General features: G+C 35.9%; 1 protein-coding gene across 1 annotated transcript in view; it reads right to left on the reverse strand.

The window, feature by feature from the left end:
- LOC121429021 (V-type proton ATPase 116 kDa subunit a1-like) overlaps positions 1-9,450 on the reverse strand; it is a 35,185-nt gene extending 25,735 nt beyond the window's left edge. The window contains exon 1 of the mRNA XM_041625917.1: positions 9,377-9,450. The gene's annotated coding sequence lies outside the window, so the exon portion shown is untranslated. The remainder of the gene's footprint in view (positions 1-9,376) is intronic.
- Between the last annotated feature and the right edge of the window lie 7,242 nt (positions 9,451-16,692).

Below are 16,692 nucleotides of genomic sequence, written 5' to 3' on the forward strand. Positions count from 1 at the left end.
TAAAGACCCAGACCGGACCCAAAAATGAAATTGACAAATTATATACCAATCGAAAGCTTATAAGCTACTAAATACAGCATTGTGAGCTTTATTCATTTTCACCCTTCCCAGCTGAGTATTTTGCTTAAAAATATTCCAATTATCGGGCTTCGAACCCGGCTTAGAAAATAGGCTTTATTGTGCTTTTCAAATGCCTCGAGACCGTGACGTCACGTTGTGTAAGAAGCGTCGCGATTCCATAGGTTTGTACACAGAAAAACTGGGTTATTTTTTTGCTTTCCAGATTATGCATTTCATTTTCTTCACTTCCATCACAGAGTGATATCACATATATTTTTTCCTACATGCTTAAATTATGAAATCTACAATTTTGAACTAGTTTTTGCAATATTTTATTTCCTGCTTATTTGGTGTAGATTTCAAATCTGTCTGCATTCAGATTATGTATCACAACTTTTCCTGACATAGCAATTTAGGCCCAATAAGAGCCAAACAAAGAAGTCACAAAAAAGGCAGTGAATAGTTGTAGGTTTCCATCAATTTCAACAGTGAATAATTGTGAGTGCCATTTTCATCTGAAAACGGAAAAAAAATCGGATTCATAATATAGAAATGGAAGAAAATACCCAATGCTTTTGTACACAAACCTATGGAATCGCAACCCTCCAGACACAACATGACCTCATCCTTTCCAGGCGACGTGGGGTGCTCAATCGAAGCGTACTTTGGAGGAGCAGTTTCTTTGATTTTTATCTAATATTTCTTAAAAATGGAAGGAGATGTATAGAATATCTTTGGTATATTTGTATTGTATGAATCATTGCCTTTCTTTTAATATATGATTGTTTTTACACCGGTCAGGGTCTTTAAAATCACACAAGATCTAAATTTGAACAATTCATAATTCATCATTCCAATACAATGAAATCCTCGACCTCCTTTTCCCTCATTTCTATGTTGTTAATTTTAGCATGTTGTTGATTTATTTCAAAGGTGCATGGTTGTACATGTATAGTACATGTTTTACAATGCCATATGGTAATCCTCTCATTATGCAGAACCAGGGGTCATTACGATCTATTCATGGATGGATGACACCATAAAGGCCTTGAATCAATATGCATACCAGGTCCCTTCAATCATCCTCGGCTAACAATAAACTGTTAAAGCTGCAAGGGATTTCAAAAAAATGATACAATGCACAATGAAATAACCAAGACGAAAGCTAATTTTAGGCTCACAACTTAATACAATTTGTACAATGCGTATGCACTTACAGTACAAAACATTTTTTTTACATCTATGTGTATCTACATGTACCTTTATTTTTCTCCTTGTCAATATGATATCCTCTTTGACTAAAATCACTAGATGTTTTAATGTTAATAGTTATGATCAATCCTGGTGTTATAAACTGAAGGGCATAAATACATGCAGTAGACCTAAAAAAGGGAAGATTTTCTGTTTATACAAAATAGTCTTGGGAATAAAAATGAACTGACTTCTCTTACATTATAAAAGAAAAAAACATCTTCAGAAACTACATGTAATGTACTTCTGCCAAAGTGTGGTGCAATATTGTACATGTATATGTATGGATACTTTACTGATCATGTAAATTGTAATGCCAGTCAAGTGACCTCAATTTGGCTTTAATACCTGCACACCATATGGAATGATATGCTTGCAACAAACACTTGCTGGTACAGATCAATGTTATTGGGAGATTCATTTCAGAGACATGAGCCTCAGAGATGAGACGGGAGAGACGATAGCAATAGCGAATGTGCATCTCATGTAATTAGATGCCTGCTGGTACTGTAGCATCCACCTCTTGAGATTACATGTATGACATGGTGTGTGTGTGTGACAGCTAGAGAGGTAGTATCTGTATTATGTGTGATGAGTACATGTACATGTACAGGCGCATGTACATGTATGTGCATTATAGCATTACACTGTACACCCTATTATTTTCTATGTCCCCTTCTACTGTCATAATTATGGGGGTGTGTGCATGCTGGTTGACAGCAGGTTGAAAGGAAATATTAATAGCAATATCCAGCTACATGTACATGTAGTTGCATCACATGACTTCTTCATATTTTCACCTTACCTGTACATAAAAGGCAAGTGAGACAGCCATGCTATACGAAAGTAAAATAAATGTGCATTAAGAAAAATAGGACTATTATTGGGCAAGTCCAAGAAAAGGTCACCCGAAAAGACAAAAATTCATCCCTATTTTAAGAAATTATCTTTGGTGGGGTAAGAAAGGCCAAATGTTGAATTTTAAAATTCCATAAGAAAAAATTAATATGCAAATTTATGATAATTTGGGATACCTAATTTGCATAATTGGTAAAATGGACATGAACACCCTAACATCTTTAATTTTGGGGGAAAAAGTGGTGTCATCTATAAATTAAATATGCAAATTAGGTCTTGTCCAAGGATGGAATGTACCATATATGTAACATTTTGAGGATGTTTTTAAGGTTACTTCTCAGAATACAATACTGTAAAAGTGGAAATATTCGCGGTGTGGAAATTTTTGCGCATTTCGCGGAAAGATCGGCGAGCGCGAATTTAAAAACACACAAATTTATGAGCATCTATCAACTGCGTGTATCGTTTTGGCAAAGAGATTGCATAATTTGATCTAAAGAGGGCGGCATTTACGCAAGCAAGCTTGAGCTCCAATATCATGTGCATCGCGAGAATTCGTTTTAAAAGCAATGCGATCATTTTTTTAACAGTCACAGATCGGTATTTAAATTATGATTTTGGTTGAAATATAAATTGCTTTTGCTATTTGATTGGTGAGTGTTTAGATCTGTTTAGTTTTTGAGAAGACGTTGGGTCGATCGTCCGTGTTTGTTGATTGATCCCATGCACTTTGAATAGCCATAGTCCCCCGATCTTTACCCGGTGGTCAGCCGTCTATCCCAGGCCAGCAGCTAGCAGCGCCTCCGTTTTGCCTTTCCCGATGTCCGCCCCGCAAAGAAAAGTTGCGCTAAATGTCACAAAGCTCATTAGATCAAAAGAATGCTGAATTATGCGGCCCTATAGCTAAAATTATGATCAGAAAATACAATTTCGTTGCTGAAATTTTAATTAAAACCATTCAGAGATGGCAAGAAGGAAGTGACTTTGTGATTATGGAGTGTGCAGCGCGAATTTAAAAACCCGCGAAAATGTTTGAAGCCGCCCGAGCGCGAAAAATTAATCCCGCGAAAATAACAGCGTTTACAGTACTTGTATTGTTGCATCTCTGGGAAGTTCTAATATATTGAGTATGAAATAGTTATACCACAAAAAGTTTCAAAAATACAGTGCGTCCCAGAATAAACGAAACCGAGATTTAGCGATCATTTATCATAACTTAATCATAAATAGAATAGACAAATGACCTACCAATTTAAAGCTTAGAATCTCCTCTTTCATCTGATATTACTTAGGTTATTTCTTATTCACGCATGAGTGAGCAAAAACAATTTGAAGAAAGGATACCAAAAACTCATTTGGTGGGGGGGTATCTGGGTTTCAAAAAGAAAACCACATTTCTGAAAAGTTCAATATCTGCTCTTTAATTTGGTACCTAAATTACAGAAAATGGTGAAGAAATAAAAAAGTTCTGGTTATTTGAAATAAGGCTTGTATTTTCATAATTTCATGAGATAAACGTAATTTCACCGGTTTCCCACAGAAGCTTTCGCATGGTGAACAAAAGATTTTAATGCATGGCTGATCGTCAACAAAACAGAGTGTCGAGTGAGTTTGAAAGCCAGCCTGGAGAACCTCTTCATTTTTATGAAATTATTGAAATTCAAGCCTTATTTCAAATGACCAGAACTTTGTTATTTCTTCACCATTTTCTGTAATTTATGTATCAAATTAAAGAGGAAATATTGAACTTTTCAGAATTGTGGTTTTCTTTTTGAAACCCAGATACCCCCGCCAAATGATTTTTTGATATCCTTTTTTTTTAATTGTATTTGCTCACTCATGCGTGAATGAAAAATAATCTAAGTAATATCAGATGAAAGAGGAGATTCTACGCTTTAAATTGGTAGGTCATTTGTCTATTTTATTTATGATTAAGTAATGATAAATGATCGCTAAATCTCGGTTTCGTTTTTTCTGGGACGCACTGTATAGTTTACATTTTAGTGAAAAGTTAACTCAAAAATTTTACGTACAACTGTATGGGACAACATATTACGCATGGGAAATTTACACCCAATGTCAATGGGAAGACTTTGTGTACAAAGTGAAGGGAGAAAAACAAATTTCAAGATTACTCTTAAAAGTGATTTATTTACTTTTTCTTTAGTTTCTAAAAACTAAAGGAACTAATGAAGACAATTAAAAGCAAAAGAAATGGCGAAAATGGAAAAAAGAGGAAAAAGTAAAAAACAATAGAAATACATAAGAAATTCATGAAACCATGAAAAACAAGAAAAATAATGTTGAAATTGCTTCATGTAATTTCCTTTTCAGTCATAACAAATATGTCTCAATAGAACATTTTAAAATGAACTATTTTGTTATTTCCTTATTTCAAATTATTTCAATTTCAAAAATATGGGGGAAATTGTGTACATGTACATATTCTATGGGGACAATATGTCCCATACATATTATGTCATTAATTTGTTTGATTAGAGTCTGTAATTGAGGGTTTTGGCTAATTATATGAAATTTTCCTTATGTATATATACAGTGCGTATCAAAAAAAAGTTTACACTTACAAAAAATCCTGTAAAATTATATATTTGCAATATCCTGACGATTTTTCCACATTTTAGCATTGGTACAGATCCATTTAAGCAAATGACGATATAACTGTTGAAAAATATTTTCGCTTGAGTGAGCACCACTTACTTTTGAAAAGTTGGTGAAAAATGATTTGCGCAGAACTTTGAAATAGTTATGCGAATAAAAGTAGACCTTAATCATGAAGAACACTTGGAAATTAGCAAGTAAAGTTGATATGAAGATATCTTTTACCATTTTAAACTTGTTTCCTGCCCAAAACACTTCGAAGAGTGCATTGCGCCCCATCCCACTCCCCCACACACCGAGTCCATCGTGACGATATTTGCTTTAGACTGAGCTGTGATATACATGAAATGGCTTAGGCTAGATTTTCATTTTGTTAATCATTTCCAAGCTTGGGAAAAGTGTGGAGAAACAAGTATTACATGAAAATGAAATGTAAACCAACTTTAAATGCTAAAAACTTAGTGAAAAATGCTGGAGATGTCTGATATAAACTGTTGTTCAGATTCAGTTATGTCCTCAGATCCAGCTGGCACAAAAAGGGTAATTGTTGTGCGTACTAAGTGTTGAAATTTCAAATTTGGGCGGCAAAATTGTTACAAAATACTTAAATGTATCCGTTTTATTTCAATTGGCTTAAAGTGCTAGGGAAATTTATGAGAAATGCTTCACAGGGTAAGTTTGATTTCGCCCTTTCCCCTTGACACAGCGTGAAAAAAATATTTCTGCGCAAACAGATTTGTGCGAGCTTTACAAAAATGGACAGTGCTCACTCAAGTGTAACATTCTGTCAAAACTTTTACCCTCATTGGATAGATGAGACCCAAACCTATAATTATATGTGAAAAGATTACCCACATGTTGTATATGTTTTTATTCACAGGGCTTTTTCAAAGTATAAACTTTTTTTTGATACGCACTGTATATACTAGAGTGCTGTGACTTATATCACACTGAGTTACAAGTTGTTAAATGAAATTCTTTCAAAGAATTCTCAACTTAAAAAAAATGTTTTTAAAAATTGTCTTTTCTGCATCTCATACATAACAGCCCATTTTTCTCTCTAAAAGGTCGAAGTCATTAGTCGCCATTTATTTGCATGATTTTTTATATCTACTAGATATCTACCATCATGAGGGTATTCAATCCAATCAATTCATTTAACCCTATCTAGGCCAGGGTATTTTGGGAGTTCATATGGCCGGGGGGGGGGGGGGGGGGCCTCCCAGGCCCCCTTAAGATCTCGCCCGTCGACTGTGCGATCGCGCCGAAAATTGGCATGCAGGTTGCCTGGGACATAATCTACAAGATTGTATAGTAATTTTTTTCATGCGAATTGCTATTAAGTGATTATGCTAATTTATGCATAATTAGTATACACATTTACTCCCACAATAGGCCCTTATAAATCAGAATTGCATTTTGAAGAGAAGTTAATGGCGACAGGAGGCTATTCACACTGATTGGCATTGAAGTTGAAAACAGAAAATTTTAAGTGTGAATGACATACAAAAATACAAAAATTTAATACAGAAACTGAAATTATACATATTTGATAAATGAATAGTAGTTTATTGTTATCAGGCAAGATAAAATAAACTGACGTGAAAGCTACATGTACATGTAGCTGGCAGTTGCTGCTCCCATCTCATACATAGCACCACTGATGAAGTACATGTACAAGTATTATGCTTTTTATTTATTTATTCATTTATTTGTTTCATGTGTGTTCACATCATCCACAATCTCATATATGAAAATACAGTGATACATGATTATTACATAAAGACAATATTACGTAAAGAAATTACATACATGTAATCTCTCATTAACAGAGCACACAAAGGTCTTGCAACATAAGCAATTGTGAATACTTAGTTTGCGGTAAAGAATTCCAAATATCTGGACCATTGATTAACACCGTACAATCCCTGTAAACCCTGTACTAACATTGCAAAGTTAGATGCTGACAAAAACTAAAATATTCAGATATTCTGCTCATCTTCGAATGAGGCAGTATCTGGTATGTACATGCATAATCTCTTATATCAAGTAAGTAAACATAAAGTACAGTACAGTACATGTATGTCTATCAAGGAAACAAAGGACCCCCCCCCCCTGTATGCAAACTATTTATAGGCATTAATTTATGTACTGTACATGTTGTCCTTTGTTCTGAAATTATGTTATTCATGAAAGAGATACCATTTCATCTTCCACCCTTGACCTTAATGGATTTTCAATTTCAATCAATGTTCTTATAGTGTGCCTGACATCATGTGCAAGATATCTTGGAGTGATAATAATAGACTGAAAATGAGCAATTTAAACAAATGTAATGGTTATTTCCCTTAATACACACTCTTTTAAATTATAATTTTCATTTCTTTCGTATGCTCTCAACTATTTCATATCATTATCCTGGATGAAGAATTAAAAAAAAAATGAAGGGACATTCAAATGGGAGGTAAAATAAACAGGGCAAACCCAATGCACTCGGTTGCAGAGAGGGGAAAATTTTTCAAAAGATGTCAACCGCATAAATTCATTTTCTTATCATGGGTTTTAACTTTCCTCATTATGTTTCTAACACATTCTGAAAGGAATAATTTCATTCAAAACAAGAAACAGAAAAATTGCAAGAAAAAAAAAACAATGGTCATCATGCACACAGTATTAAAATGATATTACCATCATGCTCATCATAAAGTACTGTACTCTCTCCTTATCATTACCATCATATTGGTCGCATGATTCATCATTATGATGTTCGACTTGAAATTATTTGGGGATGACAGCACAGGCCACCCCCCCCCCATAAAATGATGATATAAATTAATATTAGTTAATGCCAAAGAAGGTTGAATCACACATACAGATTTTTTGTGTTCGATGAGGGCTGTGAGAGGGCGTGCGATATCATTTATACACTTGCTTGTTTACATCGGAAGCTTGTAAAGTTATATTGCTGGTTGCGTTCTAGGCGCTCAGCATTTTTTTTCCTGTTTTTTCTTGCTGTACATGTATGGTAGTGGATCGCATTACCGAACACTTTTCATGAATTTGATCATATCAAACAAATTATTCCAATAAAATTCACCAAACTTTCACCATGAATAAACTAGGCCCGTTTTGAAAGTCCATTTTTGATGCACGTGTACACGGCGTGTTTTTCGGTCGTGTACACGTGTACACGTTGTAAACACTGTGAGAGCGAGTTATCTTTTCATGTCGACACGGACCCACATCAACATGTCATAAAAAGGGGTCTATATAGCCCAAGTCACGGTTTTAAAGCTTACCTGAGAAGTTTGAATTATCAATTAATCCACAAAAATTGGTGCAAATTAAAAGTTAACTCAGCTTAACAGCGCATTTAATTATAAAGAATGCAAATGAAAATCAGTGCAGGGCCCTAGCTAGCGCCGACGCTCGTTGGATGCGCATTATGTATACTGTACCATACATGTATGCACAGATCGCTACAGAATTAAGGGTAACTGAAGTTATCGATTGATTTTCATTATTTTGTCGCCAATTTGAGGAGCGCTTGTTTGCAAGCTTATAGCACATGTGTACGAGCGTGTAACACATAAGTTGTAACAATGATCGCTGTTGCAATTGGTGATTCTCAAATTGGCTCTGAGTGTGATTGAGCAACGCTTTCGAGTTTTCGAGACCGGAGCAGACCCATTTCGTGGTACAAAAACTTGAGTCTCCAGAATGAATGTGGATTAAATCGGCGATTTTGGAAGTGAACTCACTCTAGATTAATTGAAATATATTGACATATCAGTAATTAAAACATATGTGCAATGTCTGAGAACTAAGATTTAATGTGAGGCTGTGAGCTTGTTCACTGACTTTGTAGTCCCATGCAAGCTTTTGCAGATGCTACCGTGTACACGGTGATGGAATTTAGTGCACATGCACTGACTTGACCGTGCGTGTACACCTGTACCCGTGTACCCGAAACGGGCCTAGAATACACAAATACCTACATGACCTACAAAATATAAATATGCAGAAATTTTGCCGAAATTATTTTTCATTTTACGACATCAGCTTCCAATCGGACCCCTCTTCGCAAGTGAAATATTTTGGTCACTTGTCGCATGCATGCATTTGACTTTTTTCTTTGTTTGAACTTTGAATGATATTCCTTCGCTTCGGCTTAGCCTTAGCACGCGAGATGAAATGAACCCTGCCGTGTGGGTGAGCTCGGAAGTAAAATCACAATCCAACAATAATGAGAGCATGTATGTATTACTAATTAAGTCAATCTTAGACTTGGTACCGGACTTGGACTAGGTGATCAAATAGAAAGAAATAACAAAACAGCGAGCGTGAAATCTGCTGCCGATGCCGGGCCGTTGCCGGAACTCGACAGCCGGTCCGGCCGGGAGACATGCCTGGCATTAGACCGTCAATCATCTGGCAAGTGGCATTGGCAATTTTCACAGTGACATGCACACCACGAAGAAAACTACGATAAAATACGCAATCTCACGATACAAAACTTTCTATATCATAAAGCAACACGTCACAAGCAAAAGTTATAATCGTAAAATGACAAATTACTCTTTCTCACCTTTACCAAAGCATGAAAAACAGTATAGATAATCCAGGCTTTTCGGCAGTACACTACTCACTACAGCTACTTAGGGGGAGTTTTCTCGAGGATCAGGAACGATAATAACGTATAGTAGGTAAATGATCTTGCGATCGCGATGTTGGTCGCGCGTAGCGCCCACTCACGTCACTGATTATAACATGACACAAGTCACAAGTTTAAATAATGTATTATGTAGGCTATATGTATCTTAGATAGCTACATCGGTCTGGGTTTTTTCCAGGCTGTGCCTATAATTTTGAAATAAATAACATTTGTCTTTTTCCCCATTCCTCCTTTCCTTCTTACTCTCTCCCTTCTGCACTCTTCGATCCCCCATCATTCATCGGACCCCTCCCCCTTCAAATTAATTTCCCATACTTGATGTACATTTGTACTTGACACTTGTCATTTAGTGAAGTCCCTATTGAGGAAGATATCATTTTTACGAGTATGTAGGTAGCCCTCTTTTATTCATTTGAAACCACTTAAGACATAGGAATAAAGTTTATCTATCTCCCGGATCTATCTGTTATAAATAAAGAGGTGCTGGCACGGCTTCTCGCTATCATGGATCCTGCCGAAGTTACCCACACCTTTTTCGTATTTTGCCTATATATGGGGAAATCTGCCATTTTGGAGCCCCCAAAGAGGCAAAAAGCTACTTGTGCCGAAACTAAATCGAAGCCTATAATGGACACTTATTATACATATATATATATATATATATAGTTTCAGTTTGGTTTATTTCATTTCAACTCAAATCAATTTTAACAGCAAATGAAATCATTACAAAGATATAAAAGAATATGCAAGTATATACAGTATGACAATGTGGCATATATAAGTAAATATATACAATAGACACGAAACAATATAATCATAATAATAATCATATTTACGATGAACTAGATAATCATAATAGCTGCAGACTATTCATGTTAAAGAGTTTTGCATATGATTTATTTTATTCGTCTTTACTATTTAAATAAATGTTGAGGAAATGGAGGGATCCACTAAAAAGCAGGGCTTGTTGAGTGTGGATTCCTCAAAGAATAAGTTAAGAGACAGGTTTGTAGGTATAAATGCAAGAACGAGAAAAAAATCGTAAGAAAGCCGCGATTGTGATGGATGGAGTACGGAAATGATGGATGAAAGTGAAAAGATAGATTACCGAGAAGAAAGACTGGTGCACCTGTGTGAATGAAAGAGAATGAAGGGGGGGGGGGAATAAGGGTGATGGCAGATGAAAGGGAAGGACATAGAGGAAAGAAGAGAGAGAGAAAGAGAGAAGTTGGGTCCTGAGCGCTCAATTTGGACTTACTCTATAAGATTCGAGAATGTGCTTTTTTAGCTTGATTTTAAAACAGTTCAGACTAACGGAGTTAATGATGTCGTGACTGAGTGTATTCCAGTATTTAGGACCTTAAAAAGAAATTGTTTTTTGTGCGAGTTGAGTGCGGGTACGGGGAAGGTGAAAACGGAGTGATTGTCTTGTTGGGTACATTATGAAAGATTTCTGCCTAAATGAGACAGAAAATCGTGTACAACTCTTGAACGCACACACAGGTCACGGAGTGACCCTGAGTGCAAACAGCTGACTGTGTTACAACGTAGGGGTGATACATTTTCGCAATAGGTGTGATCAAACTCACTGGAGGGACTTTAATTCATTATAACAAAGAAATGTGTACTACAGTACTCATGTTGAATGCTCTGATGAAAATTATATGAGTTTCACATTCATTTGAACGGGAGGACAAGATTATTGTATATATCGAGTGCATTATCCATAAATCATACTACCATTGCGACCCCTGCCCGGCCGATGGTTCAGGCATGACGATCCTGAGTGACGTCACCGATAGAGACCTCAAATGCCAGGACAGCCTATTCGACAACTAACTTCATCTAGTAAAAAACACGTATTGAAGATATCCAATGGGAAAATGGCTTTCATCTTCATGAAATATACATTCCGTTCCTCAATAAATCTTTAACCCCGTCGTTAACTGCCCATTCATTCTCGAGCAATGGGGGAATGAATACAGAGTGTCTCAAAGTTTGTGTGAAAAAAGGTGCATTTTCCATAGAACTTCTGCCAAAAAGCAATGCGTAAGGGAAAGATTAGCCCCAAAACACGAATAGATGAGTTAATCAAATGGAATGAATCATGAAAATTAGTGAAATATATATTCTCCTGTACTCATTACTGAATACCCCGACTTGATACGATTAATTTTTTCCCCTCTCCATCAACTTTTAAGAAAAAGGGTGCATATTTTCATAAAAATATCATGTGTTATATCGACGGACGCCCGTGCGTACGAGCAGGAGGAAGCCAAATGTCTCGTATTTTTCATAATGTTCGGGCGTTATTTTTTGTAAACTTGTTAATTAATATGTTTGGGAGTTCGTTTGAATTCAATTTGTACATAAATTGCCCTGTTTGAAAAAGAAATAGATCTGGAAGTTTTAAAATATTGGACTTGTAAAATAAATTGTTAGTATGAGAACGAGGAGGAGCATTATGTATAATTCTTATAATGTTCTTTAGTAAGATGAGAATTTTGTCTGTAAGATATTTGTTGGCGTTACCCCATGTCATTATTCCATAATTCAGATAGGGAAGTATATTATGGAGGAATATAGTGTAAAAAGTGTTGATTTTGGAAAAAAGTGTCTTATTTTATTCATTATACCAATTAATGTTCCTTGATATAGTTTTGGATATATTTTGAATATGAATGTTCCATTTCAATTTATCGTCAATCATGAGACCTAAAAATTTAGTTGAAGAGACCCTATTTAAAGCAGTATCGTCCAAAAGGTTGTCTCCAAGTAGATTTTGCAAAGTGTTACTAAATAACATAAAGTTTGTCTTCAGGATGTTAAGGGATAATTTGTTTGCTTTAACCCATTCAACTACATGTCTCAGTTCACGATTTATAGTAGACAATAGTGTATTTTGGTTCGCATGGGAATAAAATAAGGTCGAATCGTCTGCAAATAAAATGAAAGATAGAACATCTGAAGATTTATAAAAGTCATTTATGTATATTATAAATAACAAGGGACCTAGTATACTACCCTGTGGAACTCCACAATTTATTGGTCGCAATGAAGAACTGTGATTATCTATTTGTACAAATTGTTTTCTATTCGATAAATAATTCCTGAACCATATTCCAAGGCTTTCCATCTAACACCATAGTGTGACAACTTTACTAATAGGATATCATGGTTAATTGTATCGAAAGCCTTGGAAAAGTCCAGGAATATTGCAATTGTATGTAAATGTTGATCAACGGCATGTGATAATGTATCGATGCATTTCAATACCGCTTGAGTTGTATTGTGATTTGCTCGAAAGCCAAACTGTGATTCGCAAAAAATTTTATGTTTGTTTAAGAAGTCTGTTACTCTAATAAATACGATCCTTTCCAAAACTTTGGATAAGGATGGTAACAGTGATATTGGTCTGTAGTTTTTTGTTTCAGATGTGTCTCCTTTTTTGAATATCGGGATTACTTTCGCAATTTTAATGTTATTTGGTACAATGCCACTAGTGAGTGATAGGTTAAAAATGTGGGCCAGCGGAGTCGCTATTGTTAAGATTATGGATTTTAGGAGACAGTTATCAATTTCGTCGTGTCCTGAGCTTTTCTTTCCTTCTAACCTATTCACTATACCGATAGTTTCCTCACGGTCAGTAGGGACAAAAAACAAAGAAGATTGGTTATTATTCCCCAGATAATTATCAAATTTACTGCCAGTTGTCGGAATATTTTCAGCAAGTTTTTTTCCAATTTGAGAGAAGTACGAGTTAAAAATCTCAGCTATCGCTTGAGGTTCTTCAATAAGATCGTTAGTCTCTGATTTAATTTTGATAATATTTTGCGTTTTACTGTTTCTGTTTAATGTTCTGTTAATTATTTTCCATGTGTTTCCCATGTTATTTTTATTAAGCTCAAATTGCATTGCATAATAATGTTTTTTCGCTTGTCGTAGTAAATTGGTCAAAATATTTTTATATCGAGTGTATTTTTCACGAGTCTTATTATTTGGATTAGTTTTGTATTTATAAAACAGATTATTTTTCCGGTTTATCGATCTTAAGATAGATTTAGTCACCCATGGAGATCTAGGATATTTTTATAGTTATTCAATCGTTCTCTAAATGGTATACAAATATCAAATTTATCCTTTAAAATATCAATAAAATTATTGTAAGCCTCATTCACGTCTTCAGAATCATAAATTTGTTGCCAGTTAACTGTACTTAAATTTTCATTCAGGCGCTCTAAATTTCTGGCATTTAAACATCGAGTTTATATATATATATATATATATATATATATATATATATATATATATATATATATAGATATCCCGGAGGGGCCACTTACATTGACGAGTGGATATCATGCGCGACCAAAAAAACACGTAAAAAGGATGTCTTTTTCACGATAGGGCACGTTACGTACGTAACGTGATAAGGGTGTCAAAAACACAAAAATAATGAAAAAAGGGTATCTATTTCGCTAGGAAAATTACGTGTTTAGGGTCGAATTTGCGGGGATGATAAAACAAAATTCAAATGTTTTATAAAGGATGTCCTTTTTGCCCCAACACTTCGTGTTTAGAGTCCGATTTGCGCGAGGTGTAGAAGATTGGGTCGTACTAAACCAAATAAGGTAAAGCCGACGACCGAAGGACCCGTAACAATAAAACATTCCTGTACTTGTTTAGGGGTTCATTTCAGGGAATATTTGCCAAGAGTATATCGTTTTGTTTCCAATACTTGTTAAGGGTAGGGTTTCACACGCCAATACTTGTTAAGGGGTGCATTTTCAGAATATGGAAATTACGTGTTTAGGGTGCTTTTCGAGACCCCATGGTCGCGCATGGTATCCACTTGTGAATGGAAGTGCCCCCCCGGGATATACATATATATTTTTTGGGGGGGGGGATAGCATGGAGCGGAATTGCACTGCCAGACGTTCCATTTTGTTAATGTGAGGTTCCTCCCCATATTAAAGAATCAGTACTCAGATATTGTAAAACCAAGCAAAATGGTAAAACAAAAATTGTAAGAAAAGCCAGCCATTATATACGTCCTACTTGGGATTTTACATAATAATTGGGTGAAAAATTAACTGAACACGACGAAAATTGGGTTCGTGCCTAAAATGGACATTTGGCAATTGGCATATCATCTTGATGCCCTCACAGCACTATCGTACCCCCCCCCCGACGAGTCACAACCAGGCGCGTACGCAGGATTTTTGAAAGGGGGGGTTTTCGAGCTGATTTTTTTTTTTAAATCTCCCGCCCAGTCTCTAAAAAGTAATGAGCGGGGGGGGGGGGGGGAGGTGATGATTTTTTTTCTTTTTTTTCAGCGCTGCAAATAAGACAATAACATTTAAGTGGGGATGGGGTATGTAACAGTGCGGTCATGACCCGCGAGCGAGCAGAAATGTTCTCGTTTTTCAGTGCGTTGAAAACATAACCTTTTTGTCAATAGTTTGTTGGTATCATAGTCGATGCTACATGTCCTTCGGATCGTAGCACTCATGATATGGCCTTGATCAGAACACTAGAAACTTGAGAAATGTCATGAATAATTACGAGCGAGCGGAGCGAGCGAGCCGAAATGTTTGCGTTTTTCCGTCAAAACATACAATTCTTGTCAATAGTTTGTTAGTAAATCAAGTATTAGTCGATGCTACATGTCCTTCTATTCGTAACACTCATAATACGGCCTTGAACAGGAGACTAGATACTTATGGAATTTCATAAATTATTACGAGCGAGCGGAGCGAGCTAACCGACATTTTAGCGTTTTCCGTCATTTTGGTTTTCATATTGGTAAAACATATTTTGTAAGAAAACGTATGTCTTTGTCTTGGTTCACTTGTATTCATAAGTATACATCATGATAATCATGTATGGCCTTGTTAATGGCGATACCGTGATCATGTCGGCGACATGCGGAAATAAAAGATATAATAAAATGGAGCGAGCGAAGCGAGCGGAAATTTTTTCTGTGTTTTTCGTCGGAAACATGAGATTCTGTTCATTATTGCTGTCATATACATTATTGGGTAGGGGGACTGTCCGTAACCAGACTAAGGAGTTATCAGGCGCTTGCCCGATAACTCCTTGACCAGACCGACCTCTGGGGAGACAAAAAAAAGGGGGGGGGGGGTCGAACCCCCTAACCCCCCCGTTGCGTACGCGCCTGGTCACAACTGATCTCTGGCCGGCTCCTTTGAACTTGAAAACTTTTTTTTTTTGCTTGTCGAATTTCTTGGCGGACGAATTTGCCCCCCCTCCCTGTAGAAAATCCTAGGTACGCAACTGCCTCACAGGGTAGCAAAGTTAGTCTGTCCCATTACCCCCCCCCCCTTTACTTAAAGGCACATAAATAATGTGCCTTTTCTGTTTGATTTATATCCAAACTGAATGAATTGAAACACGTTTTGAAAAACAGGCATGCACATCCGTGACTGATCCGTGACTGACATGGGCCTATACCCCTTACGGGGTATAGGCCTATGTAATAGAATAAAGAGATTTTTTTTGTTCAACAAAGATGCACAATTAATGCCGAAAATGGCACTTTGTCCACTTATCTTACAGTGCCTTTGGTGGCCCATCTTTATCTGTACAACTTAATGGTCTAATGTCAATGTTCTCTTCAAGAGATATGTCTTTCATGAGGGAAATTTTAGGCTTTCTCTCTATCCGTTCACTTTTTCTTCAACAACCAAATCATTTCAAGGAAAAAAAAAATGCGCCTCAGTTTTCTGTAACAGAAGCCCACAGAAGTTTGCCTACACTGAATTATATATGTGCATAATATATTGTACGTGTTTTTGACCCTGAATGTTGTGTGGATGGTTTAGTTGAGAGCAGAAAAATCTGATAAAATCGCTCAGATTCACTTGATTATAAGAAAAATATATCAAAATTTTGCTTTATATATATCGTGGTTAAGTAAACGAAAGGACTAAATCAGATAATACGAAATTGCACACTCTTAATAAAATGGGTTTAGAGGGTTCTGAGCTTTTCCCTTATTTGGAATATTCATAGAGGAAGTTCACCCCGACAAAAGTTGTAAAAACATCAGAAAAATAATACTTATATTGAAAAAAGGTTTGAGGAAAATCCATCAAGTTTAATATCAGAATATAATTTTGTTCAGTCATTTAATTGTGACGTCATAATACTAGTAGCTGTCCCATATGTTATGTAATATAGAATACATTTTTTTTTCAAAATGAAAT

This window comes from Lytechinus variegatus, chromosome 15 (assembly GCF_018143015.1).
Source record: "Lytechinus variegatus isolate NC3 chromosome 15, Lvar_3.0, whole genome shotgun sequence".
Lineage (NCBI taxonomy): Eukaryota > Metazoa > Echinodermata > Echinoidea > Temnopleuroida > Toxopneustidae > Lytechinus > Lytechinus variegatus.